Below are 27862 nucleotides of genomic sequence, written 5' to 3'. Positions count from 1 at the left end.
TAGCCATAGAAAGATAAAAAATCTCTAAAACAGTGTTAGAAATACGTGATAATTTATTATTATACCCAAATTTCTTCCTAATTAATGTTTAAAACCTAAAGCCAAAATGCAGTGATTAGATCTAGCGGAAATAGCGTTAATTTTGGCAAACGTTTTGTTCTATTGCCGACCCTTCTATTTTTGTTGCCTAATTTCTTAAAACATGTATATTAATTGTGCCACAATTGTATCATACGTATTTTAACTTATTTGATCCAGCAATACGTAACTAATTTTCTTTTTTACATTATCAGCACCCCAAAATACCCAGTTACTAGCTGTCGCTGCTGCTGCTATTTACACTGACGTAGCCACGGGAGATGGGGACAGGGGGTCATGGCCCTCCGAGTCAGACCCTTGGGCCCCAATTTGAAATTTCTGTAATTAATACGTGCACAGTGTAATAAAGGGTCCCCACCTACCATAACAACTACTACTACTATTACTACTCCCAAGAGGACTTTGGTAAAACAAAATGTTAAATACTACACTGCTTTTATTTACTAGAATATATACAAATTTTTAACACTTAAATAGTTACCGTAGCTACTAAAATAATGCCATATAAGTTAACACTTAACCCCTTTAACACGAGGAGCTTATATTATTAAAACTGAATGCACTAGGATGCAGATCAAATTTTTTTTTCGTGTTTTTAACAACCACTTTTGAGTTATAACAAAACCTGCGTTTTTTTTAACTAGTCTGCACCTCATATTATATTTCAGTCAGCAATGATACAAAAGGTCAGTTTATGGAGCACCTGTGACTGATGTGATTAGCCTGCATCCCACATTACATTACAGTGCACACTGAGTTTTAATGCCAACATTATTTGTAGTCCTGGAAGTAAAGACGTCTATAGTAGACCTGAGCTGCCTCGTGTTCCCCACGCTCGTCCACTGTTCCTCTGAATACGTACGGGTATTGGACGTGTCTAACTCAAGCACTCCCACCTCCGGAACCAGAGTAGTGTTAGGTGTACCAGTAAAGTGTGACTTGTGGCCGCGTGACGAGCGAGCGAACGTTTGTGCATAAGCCTATTATCAACATTTCGTCTTGGTGTAAACTTTCAACATTTCTGATGAGGTAGCTGACAATAACAGAATAACTGAGCTAAAATATTTACTATCTCACGTTTTCTTTCTCTAACACACACACACACACACACACACACACACACACACACACACACACACACACACGGGCGCTCGCGCGCGCACAATCAACATATGAGAGTGAAAAACAACACATACCTCGCATGTGTCACTTTCATAGTGCTTTATATCGATTTCATAGTGGAGCATGTCAACTGAAGCCCTCGGTACATTTCCTTAAAAAGCTGGGATTTCGTGGGGTTTCTTTGGTTCCATGAGTAAATATATAGCTAAAAAATATATATATATTGAATGTATCTGCTGCCTGCTGAAACAATCTCTTCTCTATCTCACATAGTAGAAAAGTTATTAGCCTTTAAAAACCATCGCGGTCGGGCCATGTCGTGTCGGGCCGGGCTGGGTCGTCAGTCTGCTCATTTCTCAGCAGAAGGTAAACATCGCTTCGCTGTGCTTACTCGCTCACTCGTAATTATGACGGTGTATTGGTATCTGTTATACTTTTGTCATTATTTAACTTTTCACATTTCATTCTGTAATGTCTTAGTTACATGATGGAATTGTAACTGAATTAAATTTGAACAACAAATTACAGTCATAAAATTACCGTAGTTTATTTTAAATATACAATTACTGCTACAGTTACTTAAAACTGTGTAGTTAATTTTAAAATTCAGTTACAATTACTAAATGATCCAAGCCTGATAAGCACACAGCCACCACAGCCATCCCAAGCCCTTCAGCCAAACAGCATCCCTCGCAAACCACCACCAGACATCCACCCCTCAGAAACTGTCCTACGCAAAGAGACAGAACTGCACCAAGCCAGACTGCGACGCGGCCATCATCCTTCCCTGCTTCAGTACAAACACAAAATACAAATTAACAGTCCACTATACCGTCGCCACACCACAACAACCTTACCACACCCACCACACTATCACAACGAAATCCTTCAACATAGCCTGCACAAAAGATCTCATGGAGCGCCCAGGTGAAGTGGCAAGTTTCCTGCAGTCCACTGGGTTCACATTCGGTTGATCCTGATTTAGAACAACACAAATAACAATGAAAGGATGCATAAAGAAGTGTGGCTGAGGTGAAAATATTTATCTGGCGAGTAAAGTTTCCCGTCCTGTTGGCAAGACTTAACATTCACGAGTACCGGGCGAGGGAAAGGCCACTGTGACCAGCTTTGTCGGGTCAACCACATTCACTTTCATCAGCGTGTGGTGGTCGGCAGTGGAGAGGCAAAAACCATGTGTGTGTGTGTGTGTGTGTGTGTGTGTGTGTGTGTGTGTGTGTGTGTGTGTGTCACCAGAGGCCGTGGCGAATATTCCAAAGGCCGATACCACCAAGCAACATGAGATCGACCGTGAGAAGTGAGGATTGCAGGAAGAGAGTGGAGGGATAGGCTGAACTTATAGGCTGGAGGGATAGGTTGGAGGAATAGGCTGAAGAGATAGAATGGAAGGATAGGCGGGAGGGATAATCTGACGAAATAGGCTGAAGAGATATGCTGGAGGGATAAGTTGAAAGGATAGGCCGAAATGATAGGCTGAAGGGATAGACTGAAACGATAGGCTGAAGGAATAGGCTGGAAAGTAAGGCTAGAGAAGGAGGCTGAAGGGAGAGTAAAATGTAGGAGTTACAGGGTGAGGCTGGAGGGAGAAGTGAAAGGAAAACGTTGAAAGGAGAAGCTGAAGGGAAAATGCAGGAGAGAAATGGTTGAAGAGTAGGCTAGAACCTGGTGAGGGGGAGGGGCTGGAGAGAGAGGTTGAAGGGGTAGGCTTCAGGGAGAGACACGATGGAGAGGCAAGAAACCGGAAAGAGAAGCTGGAGTGAGAGGTGATGTGAGAGGAGTGAGGTGACGAGCTGAAGGGTAGACTGCAGTGAAGGGAGGCGACGCAGCAGCAGGTTTGTGAAGGTGAGCGTCGATGTGGGAGGCAGAACAAGCTAGACGGTGAGGCTGCACTTCACTCCACACCTCTCATTATTGACTAAAAATGAAAGCACCTTCTATGAATCTAATATATCACTATGCTATTTTTAACACAGACATGATTACTTTTATTTTGGGAAAATTTAAAGAACTTATGACATAAAATGTATAACTGGTTCATTAGTCATTCTTGGGATTAGGTGGCTGTCATCCTAGGGATAATTTCACTAATAAAAACATGTTTTGAAAGTAAGCATTTGGTTCAGCACTGAAAAATAAAATTAACTTCAAAGACCAAATGCCGGACAAAAATAAGCTGATGAAGTTGCCATTTTGCAACGCGAGTACATTATCTTTCACAGGCATCGGTACTCTTTCAAATAAACTGGAATAAGAGTTTATATGTATATGTTACATGCAAATTACGAAGTCGGTCATTCTCTGAAATTTTCTATTAAAAAAAAGAAAAAGCATTTCGTAAAAGTTTAGTTTACTTTCGCTTAAGAAATAGGTGTTCAGGTTGCGTCAGCATAAATATAGTACAGTATATGCAGACACACAAACCCATGTGACTGGCATAGGCACCAAAGCAGCAAGAAAGGCCACAAAGTCTTCTTAGAAAAAAAAAAAAAAAACAGAAAACGGGATCCACGTCTTAATATTAACCTAAAGCTAAACCTAACCTAAGCTAACCATGCTCACCTCAAACTTAGCCTAACTCATCGCATCCTAAACAATATGAACTTTTATTCTCAAAATGGCTTACTTTCACAATGTACCTGTAACATAGCCTTTTACTGAGTCTGCATGAACGAGGATTCAGGCATATAAAATCAAGCATTCCATTCACACCTTTCACCTAGTCTTGCAGCGAGGTGTTGTGCAAATGCTTTTACACACCTGAAAGTCAGAGGTCAACTAAATATAGCACGTATATACGGGAGCATCTCTTCGATCAGCCCTCACTCACTAAAGTTTTTCGGAGAGCGTTTCACTCCTGTAAACGTTAACATGTTTATGCCAGGCTCATATTAATGGCTTTAAACTTCCACATCCATCTATCTAGTAATGACAAAGATCTCTAACCCCTTTCACTCAGCTGATGGCCAAACGTAGGATCGATCTGACTGGTAACCAAGGAAACTCATACCTACCTCATCATTTAATATAATGAAACAGCGACTTAGTATGCAAGTTGTGGAAATAGTGTGGTAATCGTAATGATGACGGGCTTATGATGCGGTGTGGCGAGGCGCACAACCAAATGCAGTGGAGGCAAGCAACCGGTGGCCTTCACCTCGCCATAACCAGCGACCCCTGACTGACTTATTTAGGCCGCGGTTGTGTAGGGCGAGGGAGCGGGTGAGAGTGGCCATGTCACCCTCCGGCACGGTAATGGTAGGCCTTCCTCAGGTTTGTACACAGACTCAATTACATGCAGCTTATTAATGAGAACAAAGTGGTATTCCTTTGTTAACGTGAGGAATGCACCAACTCAGGCATTTTACCAGCTAACCTTGGTTATCAAGGCTTCTGGACCGAGCGGATGTTATCTGGTTGCTCACTTCCTACAGCGAGGAATCGTACCAGTGAGAAATCACATCTCTTTGTAATCTGAATGCATTGTGTATGAACAGAATTTTACCAAAAACTAGATCGAGGGCAGAAACAGTGAAATGTACTGAAAGATAAAATTTTAACAAGCCACTTCTAACCTGTCAAATATTACGAGCCATCTGTGCATAGATTTTAATGGCTACATATTGCAAATTAACTTTCATATCTACGTCATTTGCTTATGGAAGTATGTGTCTCTAGTTAATGTTCAGGCAAAGGACAAAAATACCAGCAGTTATCTTTCAGTGATGGTAAATAGAGTTCACATTTAACTTCATAAAGAGAATATACAGTTAGGGGGGAAAAATGAATCTATTAAGGAACAAGGAGAGGCTCCAGAGTGCTTTCTTCAGCCAGCAGCAAATTCTTCACCCTGAGCGACACACTTGCATGTTCGTCTATTTCTGTTCCTGGCCAACTCTCTGCACCAGACCCTGACCTGTTGTTACCTCGATGCCAGATGGAGAGCATCGCTGATTATTTTTTAACCTCTCACCTTCCTTCCTTCCTTTACCCATTTGATCTTACTTAACCTCTTGACCCTCTGTGTTTATTCAGCTTGGCACATCTCTCCAAAACACACACACACACACACACACACACACACACACACACACACACACACGTCACTGTCAACCCACTTGCTCAGACATAAAAACTAAGCCCTATCCAATGATCACATCTCCTAATCGAACACATGAAAGTTTTTGCTGCTTACATGACAAATAAATACCGTAAGATAAACGCATTGCTTAAGGTAGAACTCATGAAGACAGTGAACCTTTAAAGAAATAGCTTTTTCGTCTAGAAGCTCCTCTTGCTGAATCCCTGAAATGATCTCCTGGGCTCGATAGAACTTACTTGCCATAACATCGTCATTCCCATCATTTATTTTTTTAACTTAGTCTTGAGAATACCGGACGATTTCATTCAGATTAGCAGAGTTCCCGAATAGTTTGAGTTTTAATAAAGACCATCTAACCTCTCCATTTTGAAACGTCTCTCCTACGCTGAATAATATCGTGTGGAGACGGGAAAATTACGTCACGGGATTCGAGAAGTTTATAAATCATAATGCAAGACTGTCATCATGGTAACTGTGAGAAATGTTGGCTTCATTAACAAGTGCAGTTAGACAACGTATATTTCAGTTCGTATTCTTGCTGTCCCCTGACGAATTTTTAAAACTTTAAAATTGACTTTTCTAACTAAATACGCTGGTGAAGGCTATATCGAACATCACCAATTCCAAAAGTCTATCTTACAGTGAATATATTAAACTAGAAATAGTGTAAATAACATATAAAACTAAGGCAATGGAGTGAAGGAGTTTCTATAGAGGCTAATGCTTTTTCTCAATATTCCTACTATTAATCTCTTCACACCAATGACGTAACCTTACAGTTATATCTCGATACTTCCAGACGACGCTATTAATACTAGGTAAGATCTCTCCTCTCGTACTGAAAGGGTTTTGAAATGACTCTATCCTTATTTCTTGACACCAGATTCAATTCTTTCAGTAATGTTGACGTCTTTTATATCGCATTATTACTATTTCCAGATAATTGTGTTCAGTTTACCATAGATATTTCAATATGGAGGGGATTAATATAGCCTCCATTAACCGCTTCACTACAGCAGGGATCTCAAAAATTGAATAATATTGTCTGGTAGTTGAAAGAACGACGTAAATTGAAAAAAGTAATGGTGCTGACGGGTTCTACTTCTATGGCCTTCGCTGCTGCCCAGACTCCATGCTTTTACCTAGATTATATATATCCAAAATAATAATCATCATCAGTCTGTTATTCTTTCTTACTGTCATATCTAACGTTGCTCTTGTGACCTGCGTGGATAACAATAATTCTTTTCTTTGCTTAAACTACATATGCTGAAATCGCCCTTAGTCCGTGTATGCTTTTTAATATCCTGATTGGAAGTCCTCTTGTGACCTTCAGTGATGTCATAGCTCTCTTGTGGTCTGTTTAGGCTACTTGTATCCTAACTCATCCCCTTCCGTCCGGTGATGCATTTTCTATGATATTCGTGCCATTTCAAGACGATTTTACGCAGTCTGAGGGAGACTTTTTTTTTTTTAGAACTTTGAGACTTAGAGAAGATCTTCATAAATCCCTGTAATACGAGATGTCTATCCGGTGTTACATATAGTCATCTAAGGATGGCAAGAATAAAACCAATAGAAAGATAGACGGACAGAGATAGATAGATAGGTAGATAGATAGATAGATAGATAGATAGATAGATAGACAGACAGAAAGTCAGACTGATAAATATACTTAGTCAAAATGAAGGAGTTATTATGAGCAAGTTCTTTTTTACGAATTCCACACCCAACTCTCCCTCTGTGACCTTCGTTGCTACTTTTTACAAACTTTTCTTCAGCTAAAATGTTGTCAGATTTATACTCTCTTCACTTTAGCCTGCCCTAAAATTGCCATCTCTCCCTCCTGAATGCCGAGCAGGAGCAAGGAAGGAACATTAATTTATCAGTCACGACGAAGTATTATGGTAAGGATATGGAGGTGTAGAGCTGCCTTGTTCTGCCACTGAGCTGTAACATAAATGGACTGCCTGACACACTTTTTACCTGCGAAGGACACTGGGTAACAGAGATGATTTGTTTTTTACCTGGAGGATCTCGGAACTGAGCCACTCCCAGAATTTTAAAGCTACGTCGTGGCTGTATGGAATTCAGTGAAACTTGGCTATGAGGTGAGAAGTCTCCTTGATTATTGGTCAAATCAGTCCTCCAGTCAAACTGCACTTGGTCATCAACAGAGGTGTATAGAGTAAGGAGTGTTCGCTAGGTTAGAGTCAACACGCTGCCATGCACTACGGGCCATCGTCCTTGGGTAAGCCCCGCCACGCCCTGCCAAGGCTTCCGTGATCACACCTCAGAGCTCCCTTTGGTTCCTCACTGCAAAAACATGCCTGGCCGCTCGCCCCATTAGGAAAGTTAACGCGAGACGGGAGTAAAAATTGATCAGCAGTGACGTCTATTATGGGCAAGTTATTTTATATTTTCTCTGCTCTCTCGTGGTCCGCCGCCCCACACTTAGGCAATCCTCGGAAACAGGGCTGTATTTTAGATGACCTAGGAGAGTTCGTTACACATCTTTATTAGCGATTTATTTTGTAAGTTACACTCCAGTATCTTACTGTGTGTCACTGATGCAAACCATGTCGATCTTAAGCGATATAAATGACATACAAGCGAATCCTGTAATGTAATTTGTAAAAAAGAAAAAAAAAGTCTGTAAGGAAGAGGTGTTACAAAGTCGTCCGTGTCGCCTAGTGGCATACTGTTGGGCAAAGTTGTCTGACCTCGTAGTTCTAAATAAAAATGTAAATGAATATCCTGCTTCATTAGGACACTGTTAGGGCTAGGCATGTCCCACTGTCACCTACATCACTCGTATGCCTGGTGGGGGGAAACAACTTATCCGGAAAGTGTCTTGGTGTGACGGGGTGTTCTGCCAGCTTTCACCCTCACCAATACGATCTGTTTACGTCAGAACACGACTGCTTGCGTCAGAACGTATCCATTTTGGACCTCAGTGTGTCGAGAACCTTAACCCCTTCAATACGGCGATATCTTTTGTATACCTTATTTCCTGCTGCTTCTAAACGATTTATTTTTTCGCCATAGGAAAGCTCTCTCTTAATGGACGGATTATTGACGCTGATTCAAACACCTGCAATTTCAAAAGTTTCTCCTGATGTGAATGAAATCGTGTGCATGTCGCAAGATTAAAATATAACATAGGTAATTGGACTGAAGGGGTTAAAAACGATTAAAGGGGCAGCTGATTATGAGCAATGGTTCCTCTGTTTTTTTTTTCTTTCTTTTTTGTTCTGAAGTTGTGCATACTTATGAGATTTTCCTTATCGCTTCTCTGCTTTCCCTAGCGTGCGTTTCTATGTTCAGGGTATTCCTCCCCAAAAGAAATATACTTAATATGATACTTTCTTTATATTTTCTTTATATTTATACCTCTTTGGTACCGTGACGTCTGTACATTCTATTCTTGTTGCCTCCAGACGATTTAATGAGGCTAAGAAACGGCCTCGTGTATTTATTGAGTTTATAATGATTATGTTTACCACCTCAAGGTCGAAGAGTAGTGTTCCGAGTCAAATCTGGTAATAACATGAAAGATACATTAAAGGCGCCAAAGTCGTGATGTAGCTATGGAGACTCACAGCTGAAGCGTCTATATCATTTTTTTTTTTTTTGGTCCCCTATATAAATAAATAAATAAATAAACTAAGTCATTCCCACAGCCTCCGTACTAAGTCTTGGTTGCGTTAAATTCGATGGGTCTTGGCAATGAGGCACAAATGAGTCTCCTTGGTTACAAGTCAAATCGATCTTCTAAAATGGCCACAGAAATATGACTGAACGGAGAGGGATTATGAAATTCTGTCCGGGTGAGAGTAAAGGCACGATGGTTACTTTTATTATTATTATTATTATTATTATTATTATTATTATTATTACCGTTGTTATTATTATTATATTAATTATTATTATTAAAATTATTATTATTATTATTACTATTCTTATTATTATCATTATTATTATTATTATTATTATTATTATTATTATTATTATTATCATTATTATTACTGATTACTACATTCCGCCCTCTCTCAACAGGCTGCCTCACCTGTTTGGAATGAAGGCGGCGTTTTTACCTTCCTGTACCGTTGTTGCCATAAAAGGAAGCAGATCTTACCATACGCTAACCCCTTCACTACAATGATGTATTTGTTGCCACCAGACGATTTTATTAAGCCCTGGGATGACGCCTAGTTCTGAAGGGGTTAATGAAGATTGTATTTAACCCCTCCAGTTCGAAAAGCCTCTCCTAAGCTGAGTAAAATCATCTGAGTATACTAACAATGGACTCTGAAATCTGTCACTGAATTCTATGTATGAAAATTTGGAATCAGAGGCTCAAGGATTTTGTAGGAATATATATATAAATATAGAATTGATAAGATACGTGAGTTGGTTTTCCATGTTTGAAATCACAATAGTACTGCTGTCTTTTTTTTTTTTTTTTTTTTTTTTTTTTTTTGGGGGGGGGGGGCAAGAAAGAAGGAACCAAAGGCCAGAAAGAAAACGTGTAATAAATAATAAATGTAATGTTAACTTCTCTTATCTAGTGTCGCTTTTTTTTTTTTTATACTAATCAGGTGAGCACTATACTTCTTTCACATTAACTTAGCACAGGTTTCCGTCCTTTGGCTGTCCATTTCACGCAGCTCGGTGGCAGAGGAAGAGAATGCTACGGCTCTGTATCTTTCCCATAGCACTTCATCGTGACTAGCACCATACTGTAGCAAACATGATGGTGAGATGGCAATATCAGGCCAGGTTAGAGTAAAAAGGGTAGGGTCGATTTCATTTAACTTTAAGACAGATTTTGTGCAGTAAAGGAGGTAACGGAGACTTTATTTAGTATCCCCTGAACTGAATACAATCACGTGGAGAAAACGAGAATTAAATCAAGAATATACCACAAGATTTCGAGAGGCAAACAGCTAACTTTCAAGATTACTAAGTTTTCTGTCACATAATGGCCTAGAATCGCTACTCTTTACTGAAGATGATACGATAATTTCAATTTTAGATATCGTATAATGATATATTAAAGGACACCAGCACCAGATCCCTTTCAAATTAGTAATGAATTTTATTTTAGTTTTGGCTGTTTCCGGACGATTTTATTCATTTTGGGAAAGTGCGTTTGCAAAGAGAGAGATAATGAAATCAATACCAAGCTCCTCTATGTCGAAAAATTTCTCCTGATCTTAATAATATTGTCTGTAGGTAGCATGAGTAAAATGGAAATATACAGTAGCTCATGAGACTGAATGGGTTAGCGTTTTCTTGTGTGTGTGTGTGTGTGTGTGTGTGTGTGTGTGTGTGTGTGTGTGTGTGTGTGTGTGTGTGTGTGTGTGTGTGTTTCTGTTCCAACACCGACTGACACCAGCGCGAAAAGCAGTACCCGTTAATCTATGCATGATATAGCACAGGTGAGGTAAGCGAACCCAGGTACAACTATCACAATTATCTGATATTATGTCCAGTGACTCGGCAGAAAATATGATGTCCAGTCTGACCACTCCACCCCATGTATAGAAAGTTGGTTACATGTACATACTGGGTGTCTCAGAACTTGCCACTCCCTCTACCTCACACTTAGGGCTTGTCCGTCGCTTTCCTCCTCGATGCATCATATCAAAGAGCATCATCTACAGGAAGAGAAACATGTCAAGCATCTCTCGAATAATATTAGCTACAGGAGAACAGTGAGAAGTGCAAGAGGTGAAACAATTAGCGAACCGTTGTCACCGTAGGAAAACATATGCACTCTGATTTGCAGGAAGACATCAAGAACTCAAATACAAGAATTTCCTTGAATATTTGACTACAAGATGGCTAATTCCAGTGCTGTTTCAAAGCCTGACACTAAGACTCACTTCGCAATTCCCTTTATAGACTAAGGGTGTTCGGACAATATTGTTTGATTTATTGTGTCTCAGATCTGGAAGAGCAGCTGATTTCTAGCTGCCCGAGTTACCTTTTAGCTTGCACCACAGGAAAAAGTCTGACGGTAATTCACAACAGGTGCGCACTGTAAGTATTTTACCCATATATAAAAATTATGTTTATTACCGAAGTCTGGCGACGCAGGCTCCCAAACTAGTACTCAAACCATTAATCGTCGAGCATTTTTTTCTTTTTTCAACTGGGTATATTCTTATGGCCTCTCCCCATTCCTCATCACAAGTTCAGCTCACATCGCCGATTTCTTTCTTACCCACCGATTTCTTCATTCTTCCCTCACCCCCTCGACACTTTCATTTGTGGAGGATATTTTGAAATGAACGTTCCACAGCAATCAAACCAATCATCCAATAACATCTATTCTCGCAGGGTAAAATTTCCAATCCCAGACCCACCTCCCACCCACACACCAGCCCCTCCCGTCCCCCTCTTTGCTCACCTCGGCCATTTATTTACCACCTATCCTCAGTGACTGATTAATGGGAGACGCAGGCCACACGTCAACGAACGCTTTTATTTAACTGTTTTTATTTGGGGGGAGGAATACATTAATTTCGGTAAGACGACCCTCATACGTTTAAGGAGTCCCAGTCTTGCCGAAGCTAATATATCTTAAACACAGCTTCGGTATATTTGGGTGTAATCGGGTCATGTAAATACTCATGCACTGAGGCAAGACACTATATACACACTTCCGGAACTAATATTGAACTCCTACATACTTAATCATTGCAATCACTCCACTCCCATCTCCCTAGCTCCCATCTCCCTCACTCCCAGCTCTCCCACTCCCATCTCCCTCACTCCCAGCTCTCCCACTTCCATCTCTCCCTCTTCCAATCCCATCTCTCTCACTCTCATCTCTCACTCCCACCACTCCCACCCTGATTTCTCACTCTCATCACCTCTACTCCCATCTCTCTCTCTCTCTCCCATCTCCCACATTCACCTCTCTCTCAGTGCTATCTCTGCCTCTTCCACCTCTCTGCCTTCCGCCTCTGCCTGTCATAAATCCCAGCGATATGATGAACGAGAGCATACATCAGCATGAGGGGGGATTACTAGACAGCCGTGGAGGTCATCATTCAGCCCGCCTCTTGCTGACCTGCCTAAACCACACATATTTCATCCCAGTGTACATCACCAGTACACACACACACACACACACACACACACACACACACACACACACACACACACACAGCTACACATCACATACCCCACTTGCTCCATGGAAAATATGAATGCACACAGACTCTTCATACTCGCTGTACACTCGCCCATACTCGTTATACACTCACCCATACTCGTTATACACTCACCCGTACTCGTTGTACATTCACCCATACTCGTTATACACTCCCCCGTACTCGCTGTACACTCGCCCATACTCGTTGTACATTCACCCATACTTGTTATACACTCACCCATACTCGTTATACACTCACCCATACTCGTTGTACACTCACCCATACTCGTCGTACACTCACCCATACTCGTCGTACACTCACTCGTACACTGGCCCAGCTCGTCGAGGTTAGTGCCGTATTTGTTCATGATTGTTGTGCTTAGGTATAATTAATTTTCCTGAGCATCTGTTAGTTATCAGCATTTATCGTACGCTTTTTCATTTATTCGATTCAAGTGCAGAGTACATTGCGTTAAGTGAGGGTTTATTCCGCTTCAGACGTACAGATGTTATTGACTCGGTTACCACAGTTGAGTTATTTATTTATCCTGGAACTCTCCCTGAACTTGATTAATTTCCAAGCAATATACCAAAGTTTCCTGTACCAAGTTCTGCGCCGTACTTCCAACCACGGTAACACCAAACCATCGAAATTACCTCGCAGTGAGAGATTCGTTTACACCCTGATGATGTTCACTCCACCGGATAATATGATTTCGAATACTCCTGTTATTCATGAGGTAATAATAGCAATAGTATTTTTGTGGCTGTAACTGTGATCAGACCTAATAGAGGGGTTTTCATCTTTACTGTGACATTTCCATTATGTGTAGTAATTAATGAAAAGGCCATTTGTCCATGTGACACCACCAAAATGTGATCTGCACTCTATCCTTCAGTACACTAGAGTAGCGAGCAATTGTTGTCATATATACAATTTATGACTACAACCTGTGTGATACAGTTATCACTGCCGTTCGTTTCCTACATTTGTGTTCACCAGTTGGCTAAGCAAATCGCAATTACAGAGTCGTAGTAACACAGAGAAGATATATTAACTCAGGATTTTACCTTGAGTGTCCACAGTGTTGCACAAGTTAAATAGACCACAACTTAATAACACTTAACCCCATGAATGCAGTGATGTACTTTAAAGTTTATTCTTGCTACTTCCAGGTGGTTTTATTAGATTTAGGAAACGTCCCTCGTACTGGTGGGGTTACTCTAGGGAATATCAATTTCCTCCAACACCAAAAGTCTCTAAAGTTTCTCCAAAGCTGAACAGAAGCCCCCGAAAGCAAAAAGATAAGATAATACATGATCAGACTGAATTGGTTAGTAGTAGTTACGTCGCCACACCTCATTTTTTTTTTTTTATCTTGACTTTAAATCCGTGCAAGAGGTCAAGGTCAATCTCTATAAATCTTGACTACCTTAGGGGGACGGATAAGACGGTGTGTCTCTGGCCAGACGTGTCGTCTTCGCTCGACTGCCACAACCAATCCCTGGGCCTCACATTAATCAGGGGCGTATTCTAAGAGGCTTTGGAGATTTCGTAACTCCTTTCCCTTTGCGATTCATTCGACTTATTGCACACCAGTATCCCCATGTATGTTATTGATGTAAATCTGCGCCAATATTGCAGGAATATAAACAACATAGAAGGGAATATTAAGGTGTAATATACAAGATAAGTCGCTAAGGAAGGGGTGTTACGAAGCCTCCTATTTCATCAGGAATAAGGCCTCACCCTCACACGCCCACCACAAATCCTGATCATCCGTTCTCTCACTCAAGTCTTCAGTTAAGCTGCTGTTGTCTGACTTCATCCGTAAAGTAAGCGACCTCGATCATCAGGAGAAAGAAATAAATGGGGTATATTTTGTGTCACAGAGAGGAACTGGTAATTACGGCTAACTAAATCCCTGGTCACACGGCTAATTAGTGACATAAACAGCAGCTTTCTTGTTATATCAATTCCCTCTGCAATTTCCTTTTTATAACCCAGCGGAGTATGACTGTTGCCTTTGATGAACAAGTACAAAATATTCACCCACATTTGTTTTCCTTGCAGTATAAGAAGCAGAACAAATTTAAGTCTTGAGGTATGTGCTGACTGATCCCATAACTGCCCCTTAAGTATAAACATCACTGGCCTATTGAAGTGAGGGAGCATGTTGAGGGTAGGCAAAAAGGTATATGAGAGGGACATTCACTCTTAGGCAGCACTGCATTATAACCAGCGAGTCATGCCCATACGAGGGACGGGGTGACATCATGGACCGATTTAGCTACCTGGATAAGAAGCAGAGGCAGCCATGGAGCAAGCAGAGCGGCTGGAGTGTGACAGGTGCCGGTACTGGTGTTATATATAGCAGTGAGACGCCGGGCAGCGGTACGAGGGAGGGTGGCGTCGGTGTTGGTGTGAGACAGGAGCTGAAGGACGACATGATCAGTCCCGTCACCTTCCTCTCGACATTTGACTAATGGCTTCTGGTTATGGGTTCCGAAGGTGCATTAAGCTTGACTCTCATGCCCTTAACTTCTTCCACTCGAGCACTAGTACTTGAGAATCATCATTTATCTTCCTCCCTCTGCTCTGATCAGTTTATAAAATCATTTTGGTTCATTATGGTCGTGACTTCTTATCATTATACAAATAACAGAACTATTATCACAGTAAAATCGTGTCTGCTATTAAACGATAAACTAAAATAACGAATTCATAATACCTTTTTCCTAAATATAACGGTACGATATACAGGTGCTATTAAACGATAAACAAATGATTTTATGTGAAAATATCTTTTTCTAAATATAACGGTACGGGATACTTGTGTCTTAGTCATGCAAATATTTCATAATCAGATTGACAAGAATCACATACTATAACTTTCTTTGATATATTTATGTATGATGGCGACAATCATCCACTCACTTGATGTACTGCTGCCTACTTCCTACACATTCATCACTTTTTCTGTGTCTGTCCCTCTCCCTTCACATTTCTTCCATCCTTTCTGTCACTTTTTATTACTCTTCCTTCCTTTTCAGGTGGCTTTACACTGAGTGACAAGCCAAATGGTTTCCTGTAAGCCACGAAACTTTTTACAACGCTGGGTGTTAACAATATAACCAACCCATACGTGTTCCATGCGTGTCAGCGAGTGGGTTGGCTGAGAGTTAGTGCCCCTCCCCATAAAATAACTAACTCAAAGACAAAGAATCACCCCTTGCGTTATTATTGTGTCTACCTATAGATGGATAGATTTTATAACAATTTTTGACTGGACAAGGGGCTGTACCCCGGTGCTCATGGGACCGCCTGCTACGAAGAGAGAGAGAGAGAGAGAGAGAGAGAGAGAGAGAGAGAGAAACACTTGGCAAAGTTGTTTAATGGGGCAATGCAACAGTTTCGCCCCGACTTGGACCCTGTTCTTGCCGAAACTGATATATCTCCCTAACAACGTATCCAAATGTGGGTCATGATTCAGCCATACGAATGAGCCCTGAACCAGTCACGTCACTATCATTACGAGGCACAAGCTGCACAGGCTTGTTTTTATACGGCCGAGAGAGAGAGAGAGAGAGAGAGAGAGAGGGAGAATATCTACAACACTTGGCACACAGGCTCGTATGCTATTTGGCTTTAGAAATTTCGTAACGCCACCCCATTAGCGACTTATTCTCCACTTTACATCTCAACATCCTCCTACATGTTACCAATGAAAACTGCACCGACATTTTAAGAGGATTAAGTAGCAAACAAGAAAACGTTTAGGTGTCACTTCTCTGCCATTCACCACACTATTTATCCTACGCACTTGGAGGAGCCGCTGGTGTATTGGTTAGCAAATCCAGCCCGTAAATGGAAAAACCCGAGATCAATTCGCATGCCGGTTAAACTGTTGGGCAAAGTTTGTTTCCCATTTGGCAGTACTAGTAGGGACCTTGATGTGAAAAGAGATGATTGAGTGTTGTATGCTGAGGGAAGCTTAAGGCATTAGAAAAATCATTTGTCTCAGTGGCATTAAAATAAACCCTTTCCTATACATATATATATATATATATATATATATAAAGAGAGAGAGAGAGAGAGAGAGAGAGAGAGAGAGAGAGAGAGAGAAACTGAAAATATAACAGAAAACAAATTTCCTTGATTTTCAACCAATCTACGCCATGTTAGATTGCGAGATTAGTAACCTCTTGGGTCAGACCTCTGAGCTGATTCACAGTGACCGTTTCATCACGCTGTTTTTGTGATCAAAGAAAGCTGCCTCGTGTCTTGATCGTCACACCTGAGCAGAATCAGTAGACAATAAGTTGTTATACCGATAATTGGTAAATATTATAGTGTGAGAGGAATTCCAACGCGACAATTGAAAAATACCTCATTATTTTGTGCGTTACATGGGGGTAATTCCACTGCGTTAGTAGAAAGTTATCGTAATGTTAAGTATCGCACGCATCGCAGAGACTCCAGTGCGACAGGAAATAATTATCACATTAGTATATCATCAAAATCATTCCCGCATGGCTTTACGCATTTAAGAATAATTGAAGAGCAGAAGGAAAAGATTGTTTTTTTTAATGGCAATCTCCTTGCTTACCCATCTTAAAACTAGTTAGCCTGGTGTTGCCTCAGTACGGTATCCTACCTGGTGTGTGTGTGTGTGTGTGTGTGTGTGTGTGTGTGTGTGTGTGTGTGTGTGTGTGTGTGTGTGTGTTAGATAGATAGATAAATATAGATAGACAGATAGACAGACAGAAAGACAGAAGTGAAAAATAATCTCCCTGTGCATACAAGGGCTTCTTCATTCTCATACTCAGTCTTGTGATCCTGTCAGACAACACCACGACACGTGAATCATACGGGCATAAAATTCACCTTCAACACCATATTATGAATTATTAGGAAATGCATTAACGAAGGAGACATTAACTTGATGCTAGATGGTCAAGAAATCATAAATTAATTTGTTGATTTGTGGTACAGAGTATTTTTTAACCTGTAAAGAAAGACTATTGGAAGGAACATTGCTACGTGGAGTCCCTCATTTGAAACACAGGTAAATCATCAGGTGACATTCAGATTTTAATAAGTGAATCAAATGATACCAACCAGGAGAGCGGTAAACTTATGTGGCAGCACTGGTGAGATGGGCAAGCAGTAGTAGTGAAATGCTTACATGTTTTCATAAACTATATTCAGATTCAAATGTCCAGTTGTGGCCAATAATTCTTTTACACTGCCTCGAATCGGTGACAAAACTAAGTGTGATATTGCCGAAGTAATTAGCAATATTCAAGGCGTTTGGAAGGGGTACTGTCTCGCTTGAATAGGTCGGAGCTACAAACATGTAAAACAGCTGATGACTGCCGCTGTACCTGAATGATGCAGAGAAGATGGTGATCACGTGGAACAGTAGTAGAACGCTAATTCTATAGATCATGAAACCTTCTAAATTACAGAACGGTATGAAGATATAATTATTCTGTCAACACAGTCTCAGTTTCTTTATATATATATATATATATATATATATATATATATATATATATATATATATATATATATATATATATATATATATATATCCGAGTATAAAATATTGGCATTGTCACAGCAAGACATCATCTTAGAACAGTCGTTCCACAGCTACTGAACGAAGTAGTTTTGTCATATCACACACATCAGTTCAAACAGTCCATTACTAGTGTCCAAGTGGGTACGTGTCAGGGTGTATGGCACCACATGAGATCTCCTGTATTTGTCATTACATGGGTTCCTGTCAGGGTTGCCTGTGAAGCTGGATCTCCTGGATTTTCCGCCACTACGCAGGGATGCCTTTTCCTTCCACACGCCACCCTCCCACATCACCACACCCTGCCCCTCCACCTTGCTTTTGGTCCGCCTTTTCTTATACGAGCATTATCCTCATTGAAGTTTATGTGGTGCGTCACATCCCCCGCCAGGCAGTCTGCAGGAGGCTTGTATATGCCTGTGACGCAGTTCCCTCCTGACACCAAACAGGTTTTGAGTCCTTCAGCCCAGTAACGTGTTTGTTTATATTTATCCTTGTCTTCAGACCTCTTGTGGTGAAGAGGCAAATGAAGACTCTATGTAACCTCTCGTGTTCGAATTTCCTCTATAGAGCTCAATAAAACTGTCTGGAGAAAACTGGAATAAAGTTAAGAATACGTCACTGAACTGAAGGGATTAATAATGGATATCGTGAAGTGAACCCTAAAAGGCATCAATTTCCACCTCCATGGTGACCCACGCAACTTACATCCTCACCTCGTGCACACGTGATGTACACACTTTTTCCTTACACTCACTCACTCAATACAGTCACTCTGTACACTCACTCTGCCACTCTGCAAACTCGTACTTTCTGTCACTCTGCACACTCAATGTACTGTCACTCTGTACACTCACTCTGTCGCTCTGCCTACTCTTACTTACCATCACTCTATACACTCTGCTACTGAGACAGACGCGGATGACTCTTTTACTACATACACTCATTCAGTCCCTGTCATTCACAGTGTTTTTACCAGCCTATACGTTTCCTGCCTCTTACTCTGTGTATTCCCTGACCCGTATTTTAAATCTATATATTCTTTTGTCTTGGCACAGGCGGGTACTAAACACTTCACAATGAAATAATGAAATTGGAGTCAGTATTAAGGGTGACAAAAAATTATCTGTAATAGAGACTAGTTTATCCCAAAATCTGGCTGGGATCCTTTACAACAGTTAGTTCCCAGCAGTGCTCACATTCACCAACAAAATGCACTGTACACCCTCACATGTCACCACTTCAACACTAATAGACACCGAAAAATGCTAGGACAGGACTGGTATGATGGCATTTAGCTGGAGTGTTTTCATGGCCTATCGGCGAATCTGACAGGAAGGCAGTGACGACCATTTTATCGAAAAGGAATATCCCTAAGCTATTCCATGCCACCGTCTGAACTGAACCAGCGACCTTACGAATTGCAGTAAACTCCTCTTACCACTTGAAAATCACCTCCCCCACTTAATCTTTGACTGTACAATAATTACTCTTTTTTTTTTTAGCTGTCATTCTGAAGGTCGTTAAGGAACAACGACATCCTTATATCACACAATTTCCATTACGCGATTACCGGCTCCGTTTGTATAATCAAGAATTGTTTGGAATTCTGTCTCAGTCACAATATATGCCATTCCCCAGGCAGCGGTATTCAGCTGTGCATCCTGTTGCAACACCGGCATGACATGGGAGTTGTGATTGATGAAATGCCACTTTAAATCCGCATTCAGATTGTCACTCGTATCCTGAAATGAAAATACCTTGCAAATACAGGTAAAGCGGTTTTTTGTCAGGTATTTATACTAAGGGAAGCGCCTTTTTTTTTTTTTTTTTTTTTTCAGCTTAGTAATGTAAGAATCAATTGCTGGTCTCATATACATCTCCACGGCAAATATTTTTCATGATATTTAGCAAGTCTTACCTAAGCCTTTGACACAGACTTTTGCTATAAGAGGCTGAAATTTGTCTGTTCATTTCGGTAAGACACATAAGTCTCCGAAAATCTGTAGGTTTTCGTTATCAGCTAGGGATGGTTACACAATAAACACAATTCAGTCTCTCAGTTGAAGCAATGTTTGAGGTATCCCATTTTTGTCGCATGAGCAAGCAAGCTGGCTCACAAAAAAAGAAAAAAGAAAGAAAAAAAACGATTTAATTCCGAATGTCCCATGGATTTCACCGAACCGAAACAGCTGGAGGGGGAATGTGATGAGGAGGATGGAAGATTTGAGGAGAGAAGGGAAGAGATAATAAAATAACTAAACTCGTGGATAGATAGATAGATAGATAGATATAAGATAGACAGTAAAAGTGATGGCTAAAGCACATACGTAGAATTTCAAAAAGCCAGAGGAAAGTGGGTGTCTGTGTTGCAATGGGGGAGAGGGGAGAGGCGAGTCAGAATGAGTTTTGGCAACCACACTCAATTATTATTATTATTATTATTACGATTTTTCTTTTTGTATTAATGTTTGTATTTCCTCTAGGTTGATTACGGCTGAACTTACTGAATATATTTTTCATATGAGGTTAGTGGCGTCTGGTGTTGTTAGTGAGTGATGAGTGACGATTACCCTGTTCCCTTTAATTTAGCCACAAACTGCCATCTTTCCTTCCTGAACGGTGAGCTGTAGCAAAAGAAAAGAATGGACACTATAATATGTTGCTAGTCACGAAGAAGTGCTACAGGGAGGACAGACCAGGAGTATTGTCTTATATAAGAAATAGATTGCAAAAAGACGAAATTCTCAGTCACGTGAACAAACTCTAGTGGCAGATTAAAAAATTCCCTTGCAAGGATGACAAGGCATTTCGAGTAAGCACATTGTACCTCGCAACCTGAAGAGCGGGAGTGTTTGAGGTTTGAAGGGCATCAGGCCAAAGGTAACGTTTATAAGTACAAGTAATAATGAAAAGTGTGAGGCACGTGAAACTGCTTTAATAAGATCTGCTGCAAAGGTTATATGCAGGAGTGTGTGTCCACCAAAACACACACACACACACACATACACACACACACACACATGGTCTAAGGTCAGCATCACACTTTGAAAACATACTTCCCTTACAGCATGAACCTGTAAATAGGAGGAAACAGCATGCCACTTTTGTTTTCATTTACATTTTTTCTTTTTTAACAATTCGAAAAAAAAAAAAGAGTCACAGCTTGTTTGTGACTCTAAACACTGCACCACAAAGTTTTCCTAGTGTGTGTGTGTGTGTGTGTGTGTGTGTGTGTGTGTGTGTGTGTGTGTGTGTGTGTGTGTGTGTGTGTGTGTTAAGTTCCTATTGCGTCTAAAGCTCTTCGTAAAATGCCCATGTATATATTTTGTTTTCGTCAAGCAGATATGCCTTTATATTAATGTTACGAGATTGGAATCGACGCTGCGTGAAGAGTGGTCGATTCTGCGTCTCATGCATAGGAATGATTCAGCTTATCTTTTGTCTGTCGATTTTGTTTACAGAGATAAATGGACGCTGTACACAAGGAAAGGTAACAGTCGTATTTCCGTCAGCTTCGAACACTCCTAAGCACATCTTCCTTACTATGGCACGTTGTCCTAGCTTGGCCAAGATCCCTAACTCCTTTCAGTTCATTCGATGGTCAAGTGTAGTCAGATTGGAGGGCCGATTTTGCTAATAACTAAGGAGACTCATTCCTCCCTCATGGATATCTAAATTTCATGAGACCACATATGCAAGTTACTGTTTCATCAAGCAATAACAAAGACAATATTTTTTTTTTTCCAGCAATTCACACAGAAACATTTCCGTCGCTGACACTTTTGAATTTGTGCCCATATTACAAGGATCTAAAAAACACTTGACTGAATGCTAACCGATGGAGTAAGATGAAAGTTGTATTGCACTTTATCTTGCTACCAGGTTTTGTTGATTGTAGGAGAGCCACTATGGAGAGATGAGGACAATGACGGATATATCAGACCCCTCCAGTTCTGAAAAAACCTCTCAAGTAAAAAAAAAGAAATCGTTTAGCGATACGAGGAATACAACAGAAAATTCATAATCGGTCAGAAGAGTTGAGGTCTTAAATGGAAAATAATGTTGTCAAAGATAAAATGCTAGAAACTTCCTAAACTAACGACCATCAGATCCTAAAAGTTCAGATTATTTGCGGCATCTTTCACTGAGGCTGGTGGATACGGTGACATTAATGGGTGTACATGGGTGTGAATGAGTGTGGATAGACAGAGGTGGTGTTAATGATGATTGTGATGGGTGCAGATAAGTGTAGGTAGATACAGATGGGTGTTTTTGATGACTGTGATGGGTGAAGATGGGTGTACATGAGTGTAGACGGAGACCAATGTTTTTAATGATGACTGTGATGGCTTTGATGAGTGTATATGAGTGTAGATAGATACAGACAGATACTGGTGATGACAGTGATGGGTGTAATGAATGTATACGAGTGTAGATGGATATGTTGATGATGACATACAGTAGGTGTAGACGGGTGTAGACGGTGACAGCGATTAGTGTAGAAAATGATCGTGTTGGGTATAGATGGGTGTTGATGTTAACTGTCTTGGGTGTAACTGGTGAGGGATGCGGTAAGGCCATCACTCTATCTCGTCAGGAGGAACAATTATAAGCGCAATTTGTCAAGCGTTGCGTTGTCAAATTAAAATGAAGCGTAGTATTCATTAATTGACTTGTTGGTGAAGGATAAGCACGATCTGTCAACCACTGTAACATTAAATCAGCTTTACTGCAGCGATCATTCCTTTACTTTATTGAGGAATCCACTATCGGCTTTTCATCTGAGTGGAGAAGCCAGTTCGTTTGGTGGTATGTAGGCAATAATGGTGTGTCTATTAAATAACTGTTTCGTCTTGATGGCTTCTAACTGTACTTTATTCTTGATTATACTAGACGACCTTGTTTAATTTAGATGCTTCATGGAGAACAAATTTAAACCCTGCAGTTCGTACCCTGGCACTAAAGGAATTATTGAAGGCTGTGTTTAAAGTTCTCCAAAAATGTCCTTAGAAAAACACTGGCACTGAAAGGGTTGGTGAAGACTGTATTTAACCTCTACGGTTCGAAAAGTCAGTCTCAAGCTAAATAAAGCCCATCTGGAGAGACCTAAAATAAAAGGAAAAAGATGCCCTGGGGTTGAAGACTGGCAGTAACCGTGTGCTTGTTAACGTGAAGAGAACTGAGAGACCTTATCACAGTGTTACCTTTCTCAGCTATGACGCCTTTCGTATCTTAATCACACTGCCACTACGCGATTATATTAAGCTGTGGTCTTGAAGGAGTTAATTAAAGACTATATCTAATCCCTGCAATGCGACAGGCCTTCTCTCTTTTGCTGAATAATTCCATCTGCTTTAGTACTAACGTGAATGGATGAAACAAACACATCCATAGACCCTGTGACCTGTCCCGTGTCATGACCCCTGCACTTGGGGAAAAAGAAAGGTGCGTGGTAGGGAAAGGATTGGGCGGGGTGGACTGGAAATCTTGTAGGCGGCGGGACAGGGGCAAGAGGGCATACCGTGTGAAATTGGATGTTTTAGAAAGAGTGGAATGAATGTTCGTCTCAAATTATCCTCCAAGATTGAATGTGTGTGTGTGTGTGTGTGTGTGTGTGTGTGTGTGTGTGTGTGTGTGTGTGTGTGTGTGTGTGTGTGTGTGTGTGTGTGTGTAGGGAGATGCAAAGTAATTACCGTAGGGGACAAAGAAATAGGTGAGATGGGTTGGAATTGTAGTGGGGGTGGGAAGCGTCAGGAAAACATACCCTGTAATGGGTGGCCGTAAAATTAATGGTCAAAATGCAGTGAAGGTTTAATTAAAGTTCTGACCAAAAGAAGGAGAAGAAGATAATCCCGCGTCGCTCTATATACAAGGCGACGTCACGGAACTCAGGAGGTCAGCATGGGTCACAGTAAGGTCACACGAAGGTCAAGAGTCACATCCACGGTGGACAAGAACTCGGGATGCGGTGGAGGTGCAGATAAAACTCACCATACTTGTTTTTTCCTCTTCGTTTTTTCTTTTTTTGCTTATACCCTCGACAACTCTGCAGCAATCTCAAGGTTAATGGAAACAAGCAAAGGGATTGGGGAGACAACTGGACCGCCGAAATCCGATTACTAGGCTGAGAAAAACCGGTTGACGGGAGACAGGAGGGACGAGGATGAGGGGACGAGAATAAGGGATCAATTTCATGCTTATCGTACACGAAGGACCATTAATTTGAGGCAGACAGTATATATTTGCTTAGTCTCAGTCTTTCACTAGAGCAAGATCCGCTACTGTTGATGTTATATTCAGGTCCCTAATTATACTGCAAGCTGAACGGGGCCAAAGGGGGATCAAACACGGGATGAGAGAGTATCCAGCTGAGGGGACACGCAGAAATATCCGGTTGAGGTGACGTACATCAGAGGAGCAAGAGAGAGAGAAAGAGAGGACCGGTTGGGGTTCACTCTCCACCTAAAAAAAGAAAAAAAAAGAAGAAGAAGAAAAAGCCAATCCTATGACGCTGGTTGAATCCCTGGTCTTCCCTCCAAACCCTTCCACCCTCAGCCCCCCCTCCCTTGCAGGTTCACACCCTCATCTGCTGAAAGACAGAGAGAGAGAGAGAGAGAGAGAGACAGAGAGAGTCACACAGACCTTATATCTGTTACAAGGAAAGAAGAAAGAAAGCCTATCCAAGAAATTAAGTATGAGACCAAAATAAAATGTTGCAAAGGGCAGCAAAAGTAACCACATTCTAAAACTGAAGGAAGCCATGCAATACGAAAAGGGTGAGAAACAAAGACGGATGTGCGGCTTTGTTTGAGGTGAAAATATGTGTTTGAAATTTATCAGAGGTTCCTTCCACACTTAAAAAGGAGAACTGGGGTTGCGAGGAGTCATTTCATTCGTTTTTTTTTATTTTTTTTTTTATAGTGCTTTTACTCTAACTTGGTAATGATATGAAGCCCATTTATATCTCAGTTGATGGCCAGATGGAGTTAGTGTTGGAAATTATTTGGCTAGTAACCAAGGAGACTCATTCCTGTCTCGTAAGTCCATTAAATTTCATGCAGTTTATTGGGGAATGACTTGATTAGAAACCAAGGAGACTCATTCCTATCTCAAAAATAAGTTTACAGAATTTCATGCAACCACGATTTGGTATTCACATTTGGGAGAGTGGCCCAGTTCCGTCAAATAAAAACAATCTGACACTACCCTCGTCCTTATGACCGATCTTCTCTGTGCATAACCAAATCGCATGGCGGTAGCGAGATCAAAATTTTACATCCGCCATCGCACTGACGGTCGTATTCTAAGTGGCTTTGAAGATTTCGTAATACATCTTCCTTTGCGATTTATTCTACACATTACACCTGAATGTCCTCTTGTATGATAATGCTACAAGATAGGTTTATAAGACAAAGGTACTCCCCATTACGCAGACAGTATTGATTCGATTTTAATCAGACTTGGGGGAAGCGTTGACGGTCAGCCAAAGATGTATAATTTGATTTTCGTTAATAATAGGTAATACATAACGTTAAAAACAAAAATTTAGCTCATTGTTTTGATATGGTTTGGACCGAAATTGTTGGACAAAATTATTTCCACTTAGCCCATATTCCCCCCTTTGCTTGAGACAGTATCAAAATCCACCAAACGAGACAAATCGATAGGAAAGAGTTGTTGCGAAGCCTCCTGTGCTCCCAAGAATGCGACCCTAGAGAAGCCAAACGCACCTACCAGAGTCCGAAGTGAGAGGGAAAGGGGAGGCGGGGAACTTAGGCAAAACAGAATGGTAAAAATCCAGTGAGTACAAACACGGGATGAGGGAAGGCACGATCTGGGTATATTTGGGTACAGAGGCAGACTTTTGGTGGGGGGTACAGCTGGGAAGAACAGCCAGGAGAGAAAGGGAAATCACAGGGCGAGAGACCATATTACTGATTCTGAGCTTCAGGTTCGTATTGTGATAGGCACTGGATTTTTCATAACACCTTTTCGTTTACAGTTTATTCTGCTCATTATAAGTCAGCGGCCTCTTGTATGTTACTGGTACAAACTGTGTCGATATGAAGACGATATAAATACGAAAACTGTATGCAGAATTGAAAGGCTTCTGAATACTGTACCTATATGTTTATCATCATGGCCGCGTTGGCTTAAACTCACTGCCTCCTTCCCCCTTTAGAAGATGTCGGGTTGTGGGGAATCGAAAAGGAAACGATATAATATGTGTGACGACCTAACACTTAGATCAGCAGCGTTGAGGAAGATTACGGAGCCTCCCTGTAGAAGTGCTTAACGGGCCCGATAGCATAACAAAAGAAAGTGCTAAGGAGTGACAAAAAATAATTCGCCAAGTAAGAGTTGCCACAGTGCCTTCAGCGCCACGTATAATACACTCTAAGGTTGTGGAATGAGAGTGGTTGTTTATGACTGTCTTCACCCACACAGTTCCCAAGCAGCTCACAGCCAAACTGCCGTGAATATTTAGTTGTGTATGGGATTGCATCTTTACACCTTTGTCTTCACTCATACACTTAACAGGTATTTCACAATCAAATGAACGTGTGTACTTAAAAAGTGTGTGTGTGTGTGTGTGTGTGTGTGTGTGTGTGTGAGAGAGAGAGAGAGAGAGAGAGAGAGAGAGAGAGAGAGAGAGAGAGAGAGAGAGAGAGAGAGAGAGCGCTGGGAGGAAAGAAACATAACGACGGAGTGGCAAATGTCAGGGGATGTTAGAGGTGATGAACTAGCTGGTCATAACAGGAGACCCTAATCATCGCGGTGTTCTGTATTTTATTCCCCATCCTGCCACAGCTCAAGCCATCAGAACACGACCTTATCCAACTTACGCCTCCCCATCCTGGCACAACTCGCCAGAAACTGAGGACAAGCCATAGCTAGGCATATAACCAGTAACTTCCTGTGTATTTTATCTGGCACAACCTAGCACGCAATATGAACCTGACCTTACCCACCTTAAAACATCTTGAAGGTACTTTAAGACACGCCCTATATAAGTCATAATTTACAAGTTCCTAAACATAACTTTACTGATTGCAACCTTAAAGAATTAAAATGTAACCTTGCGCACCTTGGCACACCTTAATGACACACCTTACCTATACCCTTTTCACCACAACTTGGCCTAAAATTGTCATCTCTCCATCTAGTATGCTGAGCTGTCATAATAATTTACCGCTAGCATCTGATGTTAGTCACGAAGAAGTGCTGTGGAAAGGATGTGGGGCCGTGGCACTGTCTTTTTCTGTCACTGAGCCTCCTGAGATAAACTGCAATAGGACGAAAATCTGGGCCACGTTAAGGTGAAAAGAGTATAGCATAGATACCACAAACTACCTGCAGTGTCCTTCCTGTGGCTTTCCTGAATACTGCTTTGATTATGAATGCGTGTTTCGTGCAAAATTGAGGCTTTGATAACGAAAGTAAGACACATAAGCGTATTTTATGCCTCTGAAACCTCATTTACCCCTGGGTGAGTGTAATTTGAAAGTGAGCGTTGTTTTTTTTTAATCCATGTTATAAAAACGCAAGTGAAGTGCGTGTTGCGTCCTTGGCTGTGGGGTGGGGTGGGTCAGAGTGCGTCCGTGGCAGTGAAGTACAGGAGAACACATATATAACTTTTTTTTTTTTATTAAGTTAACTCGTACAAATGGTAAATTCATCACAGCCAAATAAAATGAATAATGTCGTGAAAAATATAAGCCAAAATTATTCATAAGTCTTAACTGATGTGGAGACTCGTGTATAGGA

This window comes from Coenobita brevimanus, chromosome 51 (genome assembly GCF_032717465.1).
Source record: "Coenobita brevimanus isolate Jiangsu-jjx chromosome 51, ASM3271746v2, whole genome shotgun sequence".
In the NCBI taxonomy this organism is placed as follows: Eukaryota; Metazoa; Arthropoda; class Malacostraca; order Decapoda; family Coenobitidae; genus Coenobita; species Coenobita brevimanus.
This window is presented reverse-complemented; position numbering follows the sequence as displayed.